This window comes from Anomalospiza imberbis, chromosome 6, assembly GCF_031753505.1.
Source record: "Anomalospiza imberbis isolate Cuckoo-Finch-1a 21T00152 chromosome 6, ASM3175350v1, whole genome shotgun sequence".
NCBI lineage: Eukaryota > Metazoa > Chordata > Aves > Passeriformes > Viduidae > Anomalospiza > Anomalospiza imberbis.
Window position 1 is genome coordinate 34,207,858 of NC_089686.1, and position 20,371 is coordinate 34,228,228.

The 20,371-nt window shown below is 45.2% G+C and overlaps 1 protein-coding gene across 1 annotated transcript in view; it reads left to right on the forward strand.

The window, feature by feature from the left end:
• Positions 1-1,065: 1,065 nt before the first annotated feature.
• SMOC1 (SPARC related modular calcium binding 1) overlaps positions 1,066-20,371 on the forward strand; it is a 159,477-nt gene continuing 140,171 nt past the window's right edge. Inside the window, exon 1 of the mRNA XM_068193247.1 lies at positions 1,066-7,620. The gene's annotated coding sequence lies outside the window, so the exon portion shown is untranslated. The remainder of the gene's footprint in view (positions 7,621-20,371) is intronic.

The window sequence follows — 20,371 nt, forward strand, 5'->3', positions numbered from 1 at the left end:
GAGGCAGTGAAGAAAGTATTTTAAAAAAGAATAAGCAAATGTATACGACTTTGCAGACTTTCTGTAGGAGCTCAAAATGAGCTGTGTTGTGGATTTTTTTTTTAAAGGAGTTAGTGCTTCATGCTTTCATTAATGCAGCTTCATAAATTCATTCACAAAATGGCTTATGTGCCCCATTCAGTGGTGGGAGGGAGGCTGACGTCCAATTTCTTAGTTTGCAGCTGGGATCATCATCTCCTGTGTTTTTACAGAATTTAGCATAACCTGAGCTCAGTCCAGTGGCTGCCCAAAGACCCTGCTTCAGCAGATATGGCCGACAGGAGCAGTGGTGCTTGATTATGTCAGATTTCCACTGTTGGCCCACAATACAAGACATGTCTTTGACCTCTAGTGCCCACATTTAGGTAAGATTTGTGAAAATAGTGAGAACTGTACTGTTATGTGCTTGGCTAAACAATTTGCTCATTTCTTGTGATTTTGTGGCACTTTGCCCACCACAGACCTGCTCACAGGCGAGCACTATGCTGGAGTGGGAATGGAACAAGGAGAGCTTCTGCAGAGACAACCATGACTTGTCATGACTTGTTCCAGCTGTGGCTGAGGGCTTCGTCCCAGCTGGAGACCCAGGGTGGACTCGGCAATGTCAGCCAGAACATGCCCCAGCTGGCCAGTAGTGAAAAAGAAGCTTGCTCTGATGCCTGTTCTCTGTCAGATTATTTTAAATTTGAGTTTGCTGGGCAGGTAGGCATTGTTTATACCTTGAGCAGTGTAGGAAGAGGAACTCTGTAGAAAGAAATGCTGCTCTCGAGAGAGCGTGAGGTGCTTCAGTCATTTACATCAACATTTCTATCATATCAGTACATTGAATCTTCCTCTGAATTTCTAGAGCAAGGCTTTCCACCAGCACTGGGAAACACCTAAAGGGCCTTGGTGGGTGGGTAGGGTCCTACCCCATCTGTCCAGTGGTGTTACTACCCTAAGGGATTTTAAGTTACTTCAGACAGAGAGCCCTGGAGAAGGGCTGTGTTTATGGTAGGCAAGCCCTGGTTGCCATGGATTTCTGGATGCTGTGATAGGTTTTCTGTTTCCCTGAGGAACCTGTAGCAGTGGTGAGTGTGATGATACATGGCAAAGACTGTTTTCCCTTGGTGGGAAGCAAACTGCAGGTCTGGGGCAGAAAACCCCATTCTGACAGGTTGAGGGGAGCACTGGGGGCACCCCATATTTCCAGATACAAAGGGTGTCTCTGTTTTTCCTGCCTCTGCCTGCAGGAAGGGTGGCAGTGTGGTGTTGAAGCAGGTTCACCTGAAGGGCAGATTTTTTATGAAAAACTCTACAGAATGAAGTCTGTTCATGGCTGTGATGCTTATTTTTCTCTGTAGGAAGAGATTTTTTATTGTCCATTGTAGTTAGTTATTTACTATGCAATTAGTGGGTCTAGTTTATCTTGAATGCTTCATTTCTTTAAGGACCAGATGTCAAAAACAGTTTCAGAAAAAATTGGACAGCTTAAGTTTTCTTGCAACTTTTATAAAATGCTGTCAGCATGATATTTCCCTAAACCTGTTTCCAGTCTGTGTGGCCTTGACTATTGCTCTTAGCTTCAGAGGAGAAATGAACCTTGGCTACTGTTCTTTGACCTTTGCAGGGTGATAACTTTACAGAAAATGCTGCATTCTCTCTGGGTCACGTGAGAAGCCTCTTTGGCATGAGCTTGTGAGAGCTGCTGTGGGCAGCAGAAGGTTGCCCAGTTGTTTGCCTTACTTCCAGCTGTGGATGCTGTACACCTACAAAAGGCAATTGTACCTTCAGCTGAGGCGAATGTGCTTATTCAGTACCAAAGCTTGTATTTTAAATTATTTCATTCAGTAGGTTGTGCTCAAGTTCTAACGTCATAGCTTTAAACTGCTCAATTAGTGACATGCACCAGTCCTTCTTCCTACATAATGAATATGAAGATTTAATACAGGAGATGGTTAGGAAAGTGGAAAGCAAGAAATAAGGTGTTCAGGAATAGCCAAGGATTAACGAAAGAGTCCAAGACCCTTATGCATGCACAGGAAGGCTGGTGTGAAAGCCTGGCTCCAATAGGACACTCACTGGGCTGTCCTGAGTGTTCCAGCCCAAGGGAGCACCCCAAGCGGGTGTGGAGGACAGCAGGGATTCACAAGGCAGCACCACAGCTAAGGGGCACCTGAAACCACCTCCCATGGGATGTTTGAAGCCTGGATAGTCCTGGACTGCTGGCCAAGCTCTTGTGATCCACAGTCCATCAGCAGAGAAATCATAAATAAGTATCTGTGTGCTCAGCAGCACTTGGATATGGGGACCTGTTTGTTTACAGCGTGAGCTCTGTGAGTGCTCAGTGCTGTGGCTATGCCACTGCTTTTTAGTTTGCATTTGTGCACTTCATTTACTTTATTCTCTTTTTCTTTAACTTGTACTTGTTGTGACTGGACCCCGATTCAGTCTGAAGAGGCAGAATGTGCAGAGTTTATGGTCTTCACTTGCAGAGGAAGAGAGCTGGACTTATTTTCTTGCTTAGCATCCTGCCATAAGACGCAGGTAAGCTAATTTCTGCCTCTCTTCCACCATCCTGCTAAAGCCCTGTTACTACCTGCCTGGACTGAGCTGTTGGCTTTTTTGCATGGTGCAGATGTGCCACAAAAATTTCAAGAGGACTGTTGAAAACCCTTTGCTTATTTGTGTACTTTACCCATCTGCCATCTTTGGCAGCTCCTTAGGCCCACATGGGCTGAGGTCTGTCTAGAACAGCAGCCTCTGGGTGGCTGGATCCTAGTTTGAGTGCCAAACATATTCCTATTCCTCATGAATGTTTTGCTGACTTTCTGGGCTGGTGGAAATCTTGTGTGTTAGGCTCTGCTGTGTTATTGGTATTCCTGTGGTCAGCCCCTGTGCTTGGGGCTTGTCCAGGCACCCAGGCAATGGGAAGCCAAACCCAGCAGTGCAGTGCTTTTGTCTTGCTTTAATTAATTAGAGTAGGACACAATTATTAGCAGCGTGTTTTTGTTTCCATTTGTTCGTTCTGACAGCAACCAAAGGAAACCATTATCTCTGCAAGAGGATGTTTCAGCAAGTGTTATGGTAAATAAAGCTAACAGGATCAGTGCAAAGGAGAGGATCACGTTCTCTCAAGGACAGCAATCGATAATCAGGCTGTTACATGCCAAATCCTTTCAAGAGGCACGATAGCGAGTTCACACTCAGATGAGTCTTTAATCTTGGAGGATCACTGACCTCTTTACTGGCTGATATATTTCCTACAGTCTACCTGCTCTCTAACACAGGCCTTCCTATAAGACATGCAGCAGTTCTTTCAGTGCCTTTGGACACAAAGAAAAGAAGTTGATGGCACCCACCTGCCCCTTTTGGCCAAGACACTTCTGTATGGATCAGGCAAAGATGGAAGGCCGGGTCTGGGCTTGACACTGGATAATGTTTCACAGCCTTCCCTACTCCACGAGCAGCAGCAACGTTGAGCACACCATAGGGTCCTAGAAACTGTGTGCTCATCTGGCCCCTAAGGCAGGGAGAGCAGCCTCAGTTTCAACTTTCCTGCAGCACTTGGCTGCAAGCAACATTATTATTGGAACCAAAATGACACTGAAGACCTGTTCTTCATGCTGACAAATAAAATACTTAAGCAATGTGATGCTGGTTAAAACATCTTAACATTTTTTTGCACAATCCTGGAGAAAAATGATGAGACTTATACTGCAGGGTGCTCATTCTTGAGATCTCCAGTGTTTCCTACAATCCTCATTTTAGTGTAAGTCTTTTGATCTTTGTTGTTTGGTGCAAAGGTGTGGGCATTAGGTGAGCTACTCAATTTTATTTTATAAAAAAAGAAGTTTGTAGCCCTCAGGGATTTGAAGAAAAGTTTGAAAATGCAATCATAAGCTTCAGGAAACCAGAGTGCAAGTAGGAAAACTCAAATGTTTATAATTTTCTTTAAAAAACAGAACAAAATGCCTTGCAATTTTAAAGCTGTGATTCTCTGGAGCCTGATGCATAATTTTTGAGTATGTCGGGTTGGCAGTGCTGGAAAGGATGCTTTTCTCTCCCCAGATCATATTTTTCTGCTGGGAATTTTAATTACCACCTTTAACACTTTCTGCACCTTTTCCTTGGCCGGTCTCTCCTGCAGCTGAGGAACCTCCCCCATCTCTGGAAGGGCAGCCAGAGGTGGTGACAGTGGCCAGGATTCCCCCAGTGGCAGAGGCTGGGCTGCCCTGCCTGGCTGTGTCTGGCCATGTCCTTCACACCTGCTGGGCAGCAAAACCTCTCCAAGGTCTTGCAGCCTGCTGTCCTGGTGGGGAAGGTCCGGGGAGCTCACCAGGGGCAGAAGCACCCCTTGTACCCCACTCAGTTGTAGCCAGGGTGTGAACAGCTTGGCTTGGAGGATTATCTCCCACCTGCAAAGCTTGCTGTAGGGATGTGATCTTCCCTGAGGACTCAGGAAGGACAGGGGCTCTTTCCTCCAGGGTCTTGTTTGCATGGCTGGTGACTCCTGTGAGCAGGGCCCCAGTGTGATCCTGCTCTCAGCAGGGCACAGAAAAGGCACGGTGCTTTCCCAGAAATCCTGCAGGGATACAGTGACACTGATGGACTCTTCCCTCTGCTTCTCCCTTCCCAAGCCACCTCCCTTGGGCACTGCTCTTTCATATTTTTAGAAAGCACAGTTGATGTTTTTCAGCACTGGCTTTGCACGTCAGCAGCCATTGCACAATGAGCTCTCAGGGGCCATTTATTTCACAAGCAAGGCTCGTAGCCTGTGACAGTGTTTTCCATCACCTCCTCAAGAGCACTCTGGGCTCTAGCTGCTTCAAAATGGCAGCTATTGTTCAGTGTCCCATGCCCTGCTTGAAACCAGGCCTCCCCCAGACATGTTTCAATAGCTCTTCTCTGTAATCGATTTATCCCCATGTGCTTTCAGGGGGAGTGGGGAAGGGCTCATTCCTGTTTTAGGGACCAATGCAGCAACATGCTGCAAGCAGCCCCTTTCTCTGCCTCCCAGAGCTAGTCCTAATTTAATCTAGTATGAGCCCCTTGCAAAGCTGCAGGATCTGGACGCTGGCCATGCTCACTTTAACAAGGTCTGCGCTGCATGGCCACAGACCAGCCCATCCTTTACAGAATGATGTCTGCAAACAGGGAAGTTATTATTTGAATTTATTAAAAAAAAAAAAAAATCAGCCCTCTGGATAAAGGAGGGCAACAATGAGCAGCACTTTGTTTTACAGCTAGAGGGTGACTCTGGAGACTGGGGGAGACATTAATTGCCTTTGGTAAGAGAATTGGCAAGACAAATAGAAAACTTCAGAGGCTACAGGCTAGCTAGGCAAAGTCCAGATGCCCCCCCTCACTGGCTGGGCTTGGGTGCTCCATATGCTAATATGGTGCACCCATATTAACATTGTATATCCATCATTTCCCACAAAAATATCTTATTACATAGAGCTTGTCTCTCCACCCCTCTATTGTAAACATCTGTGGGTCGTGTGGGTCCTGTGCAACCAACCTTAGCTAACCCATGCCATCTCTAACTAATCTTTCAGGGCTTTGACTGTTTTCACATTTTCCCAGGTGGGCTGAGCCCTTCCAAATTGTCAGCCTGATGCCACCCACACTGAATTATATTCCCTGAGAAATACAGTTTTATCTATTTCAATGACAAGAGACCTTGAAACCATAACTGTCTCCAAAGTTGTGACGAATGCCACAGTCTGGGACCACAATAATCCTGCCTCCATAAATGTTTCCCATTATATTGTCCTGAATTTGCCTGCATCTGATACTTCAGCTATAATGATGTATTCCATTCCATATGTACTTCCAGCATGGCACACTATCTGCTTCCCCTGACATAATGCCCACACTTCCAGACTATAGCAGGACTCCTTTCTCCCACTAAGGCTTCTCCCTAGGCAAACGCCTCTTTTGGTTTGTCCTGTTCCTCCCTATATTTGCTCATCCACTTTGAAAATAAGCTCTCCATAACCCAGGATGTTATCCGTGTTTGTTTTGGGCTGGTTCAGGGTTTTGCTAGCAAAGAGGGCACAATTCTTGCAGGTTTTTAGGACAATGTGCTTGATTTCAGGCACAAGCAAACCTGTTACACGTAGCATGTGCAGCGCTGCATTCACCCACAGAGGTATATAAAGGGTAATGATAATGTTGCCCAGAAGGCTAACACATCAAAGGGCAAGGAGCAGTTAAAATGTATTATGAGCTGTTGGCAGTGATTGTGGGGGGTATTCGTGTGTTGCTGATTTGGACGGCCCGAGTAAATGAAAACCCTCTGGATTAATTGGTACACCAAAGAGATTTGGAAGAAAATGGAGGCTAATGTAAAACGACAAACAAGGGAAAACACAGATAGCTGGGTGTGCTGACCTGCTGTGGGGCACTGCTGATTAACTTGCAGCTCCCTACTGTGCCCTGGAAAGCCAGGCAGAGCTGGGGATGCCCTGCCAGCAGCTCACCCAGCACTTTGGTGGGAGCGGACTGAGCCCCACAGGCAGCATCTGCAGTGCTGCTATTCCAGCACAGCCAAGTGGGTAGTTAGAGGTGAGACTTACCAGGTGTCTTGTGACACCTGGACACCACGGGACAAGAGTTTAATTACTTTTAATGATGTGGGGTGCTGGAGGTGGGAGAGGAAGCTGTGTGGTGACTGGTGTCACAGAGTAACTGAAGCTGGGAACTTCAAAATTGATTTGTACAGAGTCTGCTGGCTAAATCAGATGACAACCAGAATTGAATTATACACTCCCATGTGTAGCTAGGATACCCATATTCCAACTGCTATTCTGTGGTTTATTATTGACACTTCAATTTCACATAAATGGTATCTAACCTAAGTGTTACAGTGGCAGCCATACAAACTCCAATCCTACCAGCTCAGTCACAAGCTAATTGAGCAGCTGGAGCAGGAGCACTCAGCACAGCACCAGGTAAGTCATGCCCTTGCAGACAGCCTGCCTAGTGGTTGGGGCAGGTATCCTCATGCTGAAGATAGTGGTCAGCTGGGGGGTCTTTCATTTGTCCACACTGGGGCTGCAAAAGAGGGTCCGTGTCTTCTTTCTGATCAGCAGCTGTGTTCACCAATGGGTTTCTAAAATAATTATGCCAAAGCCAACCTGCCACAACTTGTGTTGGTAATCAGTGATCTCTCATCTGGACATCACATGGATCATCCTGCCATGTACTTCCTCTGTCTTGTCATGGTCTGACCTACTCGTCACTGACTCTGGTAGAGACACTTTTTTACTGCTGGTCTTGACTAGACACCTCCTGTTTGGGTGGTTTTCTGTTCATGTCTACCAGCTCCTCCTGCAGCTCAGGAGTTTGTTTCATTCCTGTACTCAACTCCACACTTTGCATGTTTCTCTCTTGCGGACTTGAGGAATCCTTGTCATGGGAAGAAAAGTACAGAAAGTGATATGCCTCTAGTCACCTGGTGATTTACAAGGTCTCTTTCTTCTCTCATTATCATTTCAGAACATGGAAGAGGGGAAGAAAGAGGCTACTCTAACTGCTAAGTTCTCCCAACCATGTGTTCTTCTGGCAGCTGTGTGGGTGTGATGGGGTTTGAAGGTAAAACCACAATTCCAGGTGGGTCTTTCTCTGTCCTTTTCCTAAATATAGTTATAAGAAAACTAGACAAGTAAAGTTATCAGAAAGAGAAGGAAAGCACTGTGCTTTATGCACAGGTAGGATTGCTCCTCTCCCCAAGACCTTGACCCAAACCAGTCAGGCTCCTGTCTCGTCTCCTGGCTCATTGTCACAGATTATTTAAAACATGGCCCAGCTCTGCAGCCTCTGTCACTACCCATCCCACTGTCCTTCTGCTGACAATCTCCTCTTCTGTGGGTGTCACAGGAAAAAATCTTGCCTTCTGCTTATGTCTGGGGGCATTGTAGCAGGGTGGGAGAACACATTTTTAATATAGTGAGACCATGAGAATGAGCATCACCAACTTTTTTTTCTGATGTGATTCTGAAAAATTCCTTGCTTTTCCCATAAATCCAAGACATATATAAAGAATCTGTTTTCAGTCTTGAAGCTGAAGGCAAGCATCACTTTTAAAATCTATTTTTAAAGCAAATAGCATTGTAATTTATAATGTTAAACTGAAATTTTTGAAGTGCTCTCATCCTTGGAAAAAAGAGAACACTTCATTTTTTGGTGATTAATGATGAAGTGTTTTCTAAAGGTGACTGAGCATAGTACAAAAAGTCCTAAATATATTTATTAGCTTATCAAACATAATTAATTGAATTTGGTTGCTAATGGCTATGACTTTGCAACTGAAAAGCACTTTTGGTTAGCTAGACAGTTTCTTGTCAAATAACAAAAATACAACATTAAAACATATACAGCTTACTGAATGATCATGCTATTTGTCAGACAAGCAGAAATATCATCACTGAAGTGCTCCCAAATGCCAAATTGGGTAATATACATAATTATGCCCCATTTGATTAGATATGTGCCCATGGTAACAGCCACACTCAAGATCCATTTATTAGTACAGTCTTGAAATAATTTTCAAGGGGGATGATGGCAACATCTGAAGCTTCACAGAGGAGACTTTTGGAACATAACCTACACACCAATTTTCTCTGTTCCTGTGATTATTCTTTATCTTATTATCTTCTATTTTTAAAACAATGCATACCTTGGTTCTCAAAGGGGATATACTGCTTTCTCAAAATGTCAGTACACTTCTGTCCCTACAAGGAAGATCTCTTACTCATCTTCATCGCATAAAGCCTAAAACCTTCCTATATTTAGGGATGAAACCCAGCAATTGGCAAGGCTGCTGCAAGCTGTTTCTAGGAGGTGGCAATAATCATCACCTGGAAGGCAGCCCATCTCAGATCCACTCTCCTCTTGTAGTCTGAGACTGCCCTGTGATGGATAAAGTCTTCTGCATGTTCTTTCAGGCTTTTGCAGAAGCCTTATGAAGAAACTGCAATGTCTCAGCAAGAAACTGATTTTGCATCAGATACAAGCCTCAGAGCCCTGAGCTACTGCCAACCCACAGGGAATGAGTCCAAAGGGTACTGTTTGGGCAACCATGGAACACAAGAGAGTGTTTAGCTGTAGATGCAATATGAATTGTCTCTGCAGTTTATTTTTACATGCTTAGAGGGTGAATGAGATTGGAAGTGTTGGAGAGAACAGAGAATTAGCAGAATGAATTATTATTATGCATTATTTATACAAAAAGAGAGAAATATATCCCCTGATGCAACACTGTATGTCAGGGATGATGATAGGTGCTGCTTGTGCAGAAATGCCAGCTGGGAAATATTTAAAATAAGGTTTTTTCCCTCAGTAAGGAAGAGACCAAGATACAGAAAATTCCCCCAGGTGAAGGTACCAGGGAAAGATTGGTCTACAGCAGGGAAAGTGAAGCAATGGGTGCTGAGAGTCTGGCAGGAGAGGAGCACAGAGCCTTAGTCCTGGCCAGTTTGGTCTAGAGGGCTAAGGTGTATGTGGCTAATCTGGTCATGTCAGCTGTCCCATCAGTGCAAGAGAGCTACACAGTGGGCCCCTTACAGTGTCCTCAGCATATAGGAACAAGACAGGACCTTGCACCAGGGGACTCTGAAGATATGTCATGGAGAGGAAGTCAACACTGAAAGACTGTGAAAAATAAATGTACACAGATGTTTTAGCATGTCTTTTAGCTTTTTGGAAGAAGAAGGCTATCCTAAGAAAATGGCAAAAAGAACAGCTAAAAAGCTTTGGTGGGCAGAGAGGGAGCACAGGGGAAGATTTTATTCCCTGGTTTAGCTGTTACTTGGCACAGAGAACTCCCGGGAGCACTTTCTCTAAGGGGCCAGTGACACAGCCAGCCATATTTGTAGCCCTCAGCTGGACAGCAAGAACACTGTAGGAGTGTCCATACAAAGTCATCAAACTGTTACTGGATGCAGCGTTAGGATTACACTTACTGAGGTGAAAGTAGATACATGGATCCACCTTGGGCATGCAGGGCATGATTAGGAGCATGTCATCTTTATCCATATTAGCATGTTCTTAATTATGCTTAGAGGAGAGGATTCTCAGCAATATAAATTAACATCACAGGTTAAATTATACTGAAGCTGTGAAATTCCTACACCCTTCCCTCTTTTTTTAAGTACATGCTGTTTTTAACACTTGTTCCCAAAACAGGAGATTATTCAAACCAGTTTCTTGTTATTCAAATCAGCACCAAACTATGAGGTCTGAAATTAGTCAGACCAAACCCTGGGTCCGTCCTGGAGGAGGGCAGGAGGGCTCTAAACTGGGCTGTGTGTGAACCCTGTGGTGATGGTAGAGATGGCTGTGCCAGCCCTAAACACCCTGTTTTAAGGTACCTTGTGGACAGCCACCACCTGTGTTTGACAGTGCACTTGTGCTGGATATTCCCAGGCACGTGAGACCTCCTGCAGACAGAAGGGCATTCTCTGGCTATGGGGCTGGAGGCCTGGCAGCTCTTTGGTGGTGAAACCAGCCCTGAGAGGGTCCTGGGGGTGCCACTGAAAGGCACGGTGGATGTGCTGTGTGTGGGAGTGACAGTGCTCACACACACATGCATGTATAGGCAGTATTGGTCCCTCCTGTGATAAATGGCTCTAACTACAGCTTTGTGAAATTTTGAATTTCTGTTTTTCAGAACAGAACAAACTGGGACAAAAATTAGGAAAAATTGTTTCCTGGAATTATAACAATCATGTTCAGAAATGTTTCACTGTTCTGTTTTGACATTTTTTTGGATCAAAGTGAAGCATTTTGACATTTCTGAGGTAGGAATGTTTTGTTTCAATTTGTTGAACTGACATGAAATGTTTAGTTTCAAGTCTGCTTAACATTAAAATAGGCAGTGCCTTTCCTTGGGTTTGGGTTCTATTCTCTCCTCTGGGCTGTGCTCCCTGGGAGCTCTGCCCAGCTCCCATAAAGCTTGGGCAAGGTCCACGTTGTTCTCAGTGAGTGCGCAGCCACAAGCCCCAAGCACAGGATAAGAAAAAGAGGCCTTTTCGGGAAAGTTCCTTTCCATGCTGAACTCAGCTGAAATGAAAAATTTTGTGGCAGTTGAAGCAAAGTGCTCGGTTCCAGTTCACTGTGACAAAGCATTGTTTCTAGTCAGCAGCATCCCTGTCTTCCCATAGGCGCTTTTTGAGTTGCAGAAACTGTTTTCTGATTAAAAAAGATGTCCCAGTGGGTTCCCACTAGGTGTTGATGTGATTACACCAATAAGCTCCGGAAGGTCTGCAGGCTGGACCCTTGGATGTAGTGGAGAAGCTGCCCTTTGGTGTTGGTTGAGCAGATTTCCCAACAAACTAAAGACCCTAAAGACCCCATTTGCCTGCCTGGGGGCTGGCTGGGGCTGGGGCAGCCTCTGGTTCAGCTGTCCCCAAGGGAGGTGAGGAGGCTGCAATAGGGACAGGAGTGTCTCCTGGGAATTCAGCAGACTCTGCTCTATTCTGCAGGTAGCTCTAAGGTCTTCCTGGGATTTCTGATGAAATTTATGTTGAAATCAGTTCAGAAGTTGCTTTGGTTCATTCTCAACAGCTCTTTATGGCATGAAGCAGATCCTACTACTTACTGTGAGGGATAATTGAGCTTCTTGCCCTCCCCCTTTCCTGGGCAACAGCTTCAAAAGATCTCTGATTTTGCTCACCAATCAAGCAATCTCATTTGCAAAACAACTGCAAGGGCCCTGCAAAAGCAGAAGGATAGCTCCTTTGTTAAAGAGTGCCTTTTGGTGACACAAAGGAATCATAAAGGTGATGGAGCTGCAGACTGGATAGCCACATTTCCTGGACTGTGCAGGCTGGCCTCCCTCCCCCTCCCAGCTGAAATTTCAGATCCCGAGTCTAAGGATTATGCAAGGCGCGAGCCCAGTGAGAACAAGATGCACTGCAACTATTCTTAGCTCCAAAAATTATTCCTGGCTTTGCTTTGAAATCTGAACCAGGGTTAATTTCTCTCCCCCTTCCCCCGGCCTGTTTCCTCTCCTCTTTCATGTACCTATTTGCATAGACTGTCATCGTTAGAATTTCCATTAAAATTGAAAGCCTCCTTCCTGCATGTCACCTCTCACAGCCCCCTTCCGCTTGCCCTGTGTGACTTTTGGAGGGCTGGAGAGCAAAGGTCCTGTGCTAGCATCGCCTCCCGAGCCCTGCGCTCCCCCCGCCCTCAGTCCTGCTCCTCCGTTGCTATAGGAACATCCATCAACTTGGAAGTGCCAGAGAAAAAGAACAGAGAGTTATCTTAATTATTTAATGATTGATTAATATATGTTTATAGAGCACTTCAAAACAGTGCATAATTTTGTGAATTGTTTATTAACTGGGCAACTGGTATAATTTGCTGAACATCCTCCACTCTCATTGTTTCAATGGAAGGAAAGGGTGGTAGGCAGCTTGCAGGTTTTGTAACAGTTATATTACTAAGAATACTAGTAGTTCTGTTTTAGGAAAATAATTTAAATTAAGAGCCTTCACCTCAAGTTTTCATAGGCAGGGCTGCTCTCAACACCTGCCACTAAGGTTACTCAAACACCTCCATTATAAAGACCTATGTTCAGCTGTTCTTTGGTAAGTTTCACCCACCTGGAAAGAAGGATTGAGCTTACTTCTCCTAAAGGCTGAATAAAAAGAGGAGGCAGAGAGTGCTTGCAGCTGGCGGTGAAACATGGCTGGCTGGTGTGGGAGCCTCAGCTGCACCACTCTGCTGAGCGATGGTGTTTTTGCCGGAAGGCCACAGAGGCCTTTTGGTAAAATTTGTGTGCTCTGTGCCTGTAGTATTGGGCTGTAAGAAGTGTGTAAGCAGACTCTGTCAGCTGATGAGGAAGGATGGGATGAGGAGCATGGTGCTGGTGTTGTGGTGTACTGCTGTGTTCCCACATCCAGCTGGGGCTGCCGGCTAGATGGATATCTGTTGCCCATGCTGGTTGTAAATCCTGAGTTCTACCCAGCCTGACCCAGGTAACCTGCTGAATCTAGCCTGCCTGTGCTCTCTCCAGGGCCCTCTTCGGGTCTGACTTTCCCCGATGCCTGACTGCTCTCTGGCTTCTTCCTCTCCTGTTAACAACCTGCAACTCCTGCGTGGAGGGATGCAAGGTAAGTGTCGACTGGACACCTGAAGAGCTCTGTGTCACTAAGTGTGGGAGAGTCTGGGACATGCAACACATGCTGCCATGCATGCTTCAGAACTAAGACTTGCAGTCAGCATGATTTTGGTGTGAGCTGTCGTGCACCTTGGAGACCTGTAGGGCTGGAACACCCTCGGTGTCAGGCCCGATGGTCCTTGTAGGTGAGGCAGGATAATGCAATAGATACAGGCAGCTGGTTAAAGCTGGTGCTCCCTGCCTGACTCAGCCAGGCTCCTTACCCGAACAAGGCCTGCAAGACCATGGCTGCTGTGGTGGAGTATGACTGGGAGAACAATAATTCTGGCTGGTGCTCTCAGAGGGGCCCTTTTGCCCAGGTGCTTGGTATGAAGCACTGAAGACCTGTGATGCCATGGGATAGGTGTTGATCATGTGTGTGATGTGTACACACATCCCTAGGTTTTAAGAGGAAGTACAGAATGAATAAGGAATGAATAAGGAGACTTGCTAAATGAAACAAATTTGTCCTGGATTGACATTGGTATTTAGGAAGTATTAAAATCTTGTTAATTTTAAGGACTCTTGGACTTCTCAGCCCCTGTAAATCCATCTTCTCTAGAGCAATCATCCCATAAAGGTGCCTTTACATCTAGCAGCCGCCCTTCAGGTTTTTTTATGGAGTTTAATTATGTATTGTTGCAGAAAGGTCTCTGCTCCACCTGAAGAAAGCAGTAGCAGCACTAGGTTGTTATTCTGTAGTAATTCAGCACTAGAGGGGGATGTAGCACGTGCTTTACATCCAGCAGGTTTCCTATGTACATGCAACAATATTTTACAGTGGTGTTTAGGAGGAGGCTGTTTCTTCAATTGCCAACATAAAGATTTTTGTCTTGCAGGGGCAATTTTCTTGCATAGGATAAAAATCAGAGAGGTTGTTATTTGCCAAGTCTTAAAAGACTGTGCTTGTAGTCAATTAATTTTGTTATGTTTTGTGTGTGTTGGATATTGGGGCCTCAGAACTTCCTTCAGGTGATTTTCAGGTGGTTTTGGGTTTTTTCTTTTTTGGGGGCTTTTTTGGGGTTGTTGTTTTTGTTTGGTTTGGGTTTTCTGTTTGTTTTTTGGTTTGGGGTTTATTTTGGTTTATGGCTGATATGAGCAAACAGAGGCTGCTCTTTAGTTTGGCTATAGCTCTAATCCAGGCTGCTGGCTGGAAAGGTCTGGGTTCTGCCCTTCTTACCAGGGACACTTCATGTGCTATGCTGTGGGACTGCAGTCTATTGTGGTAGTGAGTCATGCAAGTAGCTGAACAAAGATGTAAAGCCAAATCTACCCAGCTCCACTTGCTTGGAAAGCTGCACATTTCTGTCTTCAGCGAAAATGGCTCTTCAACTTTGAAGAGGTCCCAGTAATAAAAACCAGTTGTCCACTTCATGCATGAGCAAAATACTTGGCAAAAAGAGCTGCTGCCTTGGGGTTTTGCAGAAGCTGGTTAAATTCCTGTCTTCTTGTTTTCCTTCTCATCTCCAGTGAGCAATTCTTATTCCATGTTTTACGCAACAGTGCAGGAGTGTGCCAGTGTGAGGAGGTGACTTGCTAGCCTGTTAGCCAGGGAATTTCTCTGTGTGCCTTTGGGTATGATACTTTGTGAGAAGAGCAACCAGGCTGGAGTATGCCCACATATGCACAAATGTGGCTGTAGTAGAAGGTGAGAATGTCAGTTGCTGAAGAGAACCTATATTCAGGCCAGTGGCTAAAGACACTCACAGATCCAAATTCTGGCAGTTTGCTCTATGGGAGATCATCATGTGTGCTCCCATGCCCTCCTCTCCTTTCTCCTGCTTGTACCCTGGAAATGCACGCGGCTGTTGTTCCCACCTCGCGCTGAGAGAAATGTCGGCTAGCCAGAAAAGATGTCCCCATTCACATTTCCACACAGAAACTTTTCTTTCCCTAGTTTTAGTGCCTGTAATTACTTCTTTACTCCAGTGCCAGCAATCTTCCATCAGGCATCGTTATTAATGGAGAGAAAAGGGAAGGGAAGGAGAGAAAGAGAGAGAGTGCCACAAAACTTAATTTAATCACAGCACCCCATGCTCAATTTAACAGACACAACAGCTCAGAATGGGGTCCCTGTGCAATGGGAGGGCAGGCAGTGGAGCGTCCCTGGAAAGAATTAATTGTGGATGACAATGTGTAAACAGTGCAGATGAATAGGGCATGCAGGTGTGAGGCACCGGGGCCATCCCAGGGACTTTTTCACACGAATTTCAGCTCCTTCACTGCTGACCTGCTCCCGAAAACGTGATTAGTGTCGGCGTTGGGAAACCATTCAGGGTGTCAGGATTTGGCACATATTAACTAGCCCTGGGGAAGAGGGGAGGGAGCACATGGGGGCTATGAAAGGAGAAAGTCTGGCGGACAAGGGGATTGTTAAAGGGCCAGAAAATCCTCATTGCTCTGAGGTGCCCTTGCTGCTTGGAGGAAAATGGAAGGGAGCTGAAGCAGAATAGAGCTCCAAGGCACTCTAGCCCTTACTGAGCTATGTGGAAAACAAGATAATGCATTGCAGAATACTTTTCTTTGAGTGTCTGTCATAAATATTAGTGATGTTTGTATTAATGACTTTTCTTGGCTGTGGCTTTCCTAGTTCTAGACACTTCAGCTTGAGAGACAAACAGTCAAAACAAGCAGGAAAGCTAATGACACAACAGTGCTGAGAACAGGAGATATCTCCTGGGTATCACATAGAGGTTGTTCACAGGGAAAAAATGCAGCTTCATAATTATGTACTATATATATATATATACAGTGATACAAACAGGGGGTTGTACAATGGGCCCAATTTACCAAGCCTGAGGTCAGATGCTCTTAAATTATGCTCCTTGTGCCAGCCTGGCTTTCTGTATCCAAGCAGGGGAGTTACATGCAGAGAGTAAACAAGGTAACTGATATCTTTTCCTACTTGTAAGAGTGATGCAAGGGGAAGGATGGAACTTGATGAGGACTACCATAATTACCAGTGCCTCTGCTGGATTCTATTATGCTCTTTCTTCCTTGCTGGAAATCCTTTCCTTGCCTGTCTTGTGACTTGGGCAGCATGGCAGGAGTGCTGTATAGGTGCCTGCCGAGATTCACAGCTTTGAGCTCCCGAGACCACTGCAGCCCAAAGACTTGGGTCTCACATAATATAACAAAAATAAAAGTTACTCTAATTGCAAACATACTTGTGGATGCGAAGGTGAGGTTGGATTCTTGCTGGCCTGGTGATGAAAAAGGGCAAGCCATTGGTGCTGGTTTGGCAGTGCAGACACCTGTGTGGGTGGCAAAGTGGATCAGCCCCTTCCTCGGCTGTTCCGACTTGAAGAGATGGAATAGGGGGTGAGGGGAGGGACATGAAATATCATCACAGAAACCATGAAGGCAAATGTAGAAATCCCACCTCAAATTCAGAGTTGCACTTAGTCACTGTTGGAAAATTACCTGCTTTTGTTGCTTAGTAACTCACAATTATATGACAGAATAGTTCCTCATCCTTTTGAGAAAAGGCTGGTGGTGGCCATTTCTGCCTCCAAGGCATATTGTGGGGCTGAAGGAACACAGAACTTCTGTGTTTGGGTCATGGAAGTTGTGCCTTTAGTCCTGATTGTGGCAATTGGAGATGTTTTCCGTGGTAAATCTCTGGAAAATACTAATGGCTATGTGGGAAAGATACTCCTTAAGCACTAAAGTAACCTGGCAATGCTTGTATGCTCAGTTAAAGTGTTGGCAGAAGGGCAAAATTTGATTGCTGTTAAGCCCAGTGATATCTAGATTAATAAGAAATAATGGCACAGGCTTTATGCAGTACAAGCCTACAAAAAGGCCATGTTAAGTTGTGTTAGTTCAGGCGTGGAGGCGATGGGGCTAAGGGAAGGTCAGTAATTTGCAAGCAGTGAAGATGGGACAGCTGAAGAAAGTGAGGATGTGTGTCCCCAGTCAGTTGTGTTAAACTTAAGACCATAGCTCTAGCTTGAAATATTACAGAATCCTCACACCAGGTGTTTAACACGGTGCTGCATGTGAAATATGCTCCTGTGGTAACAAATTACCCTTTCTAGTGAGGATGTCCAATTAGTGCAGAGGTTCTTAGGCTTCATGAGAAATCAGGCAAGGAGGGAAGTTTAGAAGCCATACAGGGATGTAGCCCTTCTCAAGGCAGTTCTGCTTTTGTCAGTGGTACCAAGCATGGCATCTGGGCCTGACCAGGGTGATGATGAAGGGGCTGGGCTCCAGGCACTGTGATCTTTGTAAAGATGCTGGTTGGGTTGTGGTGCAGGTGGGAGGATCTGCTGCCCTGCTAGGCTGCAGAAACTCTTGAATACAAGCTCGTGTGATTGTGAATTGAGTGATGGATTTATCCACAAAAATGTGAACTGTTTACATTAGAATTCCTGATGCTAGTCCCAAGTTATTGTGCAGTTCATCTTGCTCTTCTTAGTGCTTTTTCCTCACATCAGGTGCACTTTTTCAGACCTATCAGCTTATTGATCAAGTCTAGACCCTCAAGCATCCTGAGCCATGACTTCTGATCCATCCCACTGGTTAACCAGGGGAAGAGCTCTGATCTAAAAGCAGATGTAGCTGCAAATCAGCTTGGTTGCCCGACTTTTCTTTTTAATGTGAGAATGTAGCTTGATGTGACAAAAGGAGAAATATACCCTTCTCCTAAATCAAGGCAACAATATTGAAAAATCCTAATAACTGTGGGTACAAAAATCTGAGGCAGCAAAAGGAATGTTGCTCAAAATTAAATAAAGACTCAACTGGATAAATAGTTCAAACTGTGTAGAATTCTTAATGGTGGTGTATTTGCCCAGCTCTAAAAGTCCCCAGCTTTCTCGTTTTCTCAAAAACACTTCTGCAGTTAATATTGGTTATCATATCTGATGAATTTGATGATATACTAAGTCCAGCTTTGCACATGTTTCTGTGCTGTGAGAGAGCATTCAGCAAAAAACTTGTTTGTGTTCTGCCCTCTGCCAGTGCCTTGGCAACACTAGAGTTTTCCAAAGTGCTCCTAGATACAGAATCTAAGTAACTTATTTTCCTTGTAGCGAGGCTGCAGCAAAAGGTGCCTTTAGAAGAAGTTACAGCAGGGGGCAAGGAATCAGGAGCTCTAGAGTGAGATGGAGCAGTCTGCCCTAGGAAAGAAGACCTAAACCTCTGGGTGCATAGGGCTACTGGCACCAGGCTAGGACAAATCCTGGATCTGCCAGAGGAAGGAGACTTGGGAACATTGAGAAAAGGCTGTGAGGGTGAATTCACTGCTTAATATTCAGGCCGATGAGAGATATCTCACATCTTAGTCTCTGTGGGGTCATTCATCACTTTTTCTTAGCTGGTCTGCTTGCAAGTAGTGCTGGTCTGGCTGAAGCACAGAAATGCAGTGGTATGGCAACACCAATACAGAGAAATTATGAAAAGCACAGCCTCTGCTGGTTTATGGGTGATCTGAGATACAATTAAATGTTGTAGAGCTTAAAGACAAGATACATTTCTCTCAAGTTGGAGATGGGTTGACTAATTTCAGTAAAATAAATCTATATGAAACATTCAGCCAATGCTCAGATGAAGTACATTCTAAGTAACTTACTTTTTTCTGACAAGTTTTTGAAGTCTGCATTTACAGCTTCTGCTGGGAGTGCTTGCAGAACTTTTAAGCATCACTTCACAGACAGGCTTGTTATGTATTTTCTGTTTCCTCATCAGTGCCTACACTGAGGCAGAGGATGTGCAATACTGATTTCTCAGTGCAAATGGTTTCCCTGGAAAATATTTTTCTTGGGTGTAGACCATGAGTTTGAAGGTAAATAAGGCACCTTCTTTAGTTCCAATAGTTAACTGTATTAATTGAACTGAAAACCAAAAAACCACTTTATCCTAGCTGTTACACAGTGGTGGATGGTTGCTAATGTCATCTGTTCTGGAACAGGTACCAAACTGGTTATGCTGGGATGCTCAATCTGTCTGTCCAGCTAGCAAAAGCTAATCCCCTGCACTGCTAAGCCTTGTCCTCTGGCTAGGGTGGTCTGACTCTGGTGGCATGGTCGGGAACAAAGGGTTTGGTTCGTTGCTGGCTCCAGCTGCAGTGGTCAAGCATAGGGCTGCTTGACAAATGCTCCCAGACATGAATCATGTGTCTTGTTATTCATTTCTGTGCTCCTTGAACTCTTTTTTTACCACCCCGGCATCTCCATTTCTGTTCCTCAATTGAGAGAGACAACCTGCACCTAACTAGTTTTCCCTTGTAGTCCTGGTTTTGCCATATATCCATTTCTGAGTCTGCTATTTCTGATACTGCTTACCAGGCTATCTCAGGCTTACATGCTGTTATAGGTATGGTTACCAGGCATGCTGGCCTGGCAAGGCCCCATTTCCCAGAATGTCCCCAGTGCTTCACTCCAGCTGTCTTGTGGTTCGGCTGTTGCTCACACACGTTCCCCATAACCACAACGAGGGATCCAGCCAGCCTTCACAGCACCACCTGTACCTTTTGCCAGCTTCTCACAATATTCCCTCTCGCATTCAGCTTTCCACGTTACATTCACTTTCTTGCCCATTAGCTTCCAGACTCTTTCCAGGTAGCTCAACCTCAGGCCATGGCCCATCTGGCAGTTTGGTGCCTATGGTGTTAACCCCATCCTCCTGCCTGTGGAGTTATTATTTGCTTGTAAATGATCTATACAAAGACTATTAATATATTTACTGGATGACATAAATCAACTTGTTACTGAAAAGTCTTGTCTTTTTGAGGATATATGACAAGAAAGCCAAGGCAGAGGTCCTGTCTGAGCAGTTGTATGTTGTGCTTTCCAGCTAATGCCAAAAGCCAGGACTGTTTAATAACAAAGAGGACTCAAAGAAGGTGGTCGTGAAATGTTTGTGGATGTCCTTGCGTGTTCCTTGGCAAGTCTATGGTATCACCTCTAGTACCCTGAGGGTGGTGAAACGACTCAGCTTGGTTGTTTCTTTCACACCTTCAAGAATGTGTGAGGTGTCATTTTGGATCTGTTAAGCAATGCTGGATGCCTGCCCAAACAAAATTGCGGGCCATGGGAACAGTTGAAGTCCTTATGAGAGAGGTGTGCAGGAGAGGGCGCAAAGGCAGCCAATGGCAAAAGCACCCATGAGGTGTTTGCCTGTGTCTCTGCCCTTCCCTCAGCACTCCAATTTTGCACCTCTGCTGAGCCCCAGTGG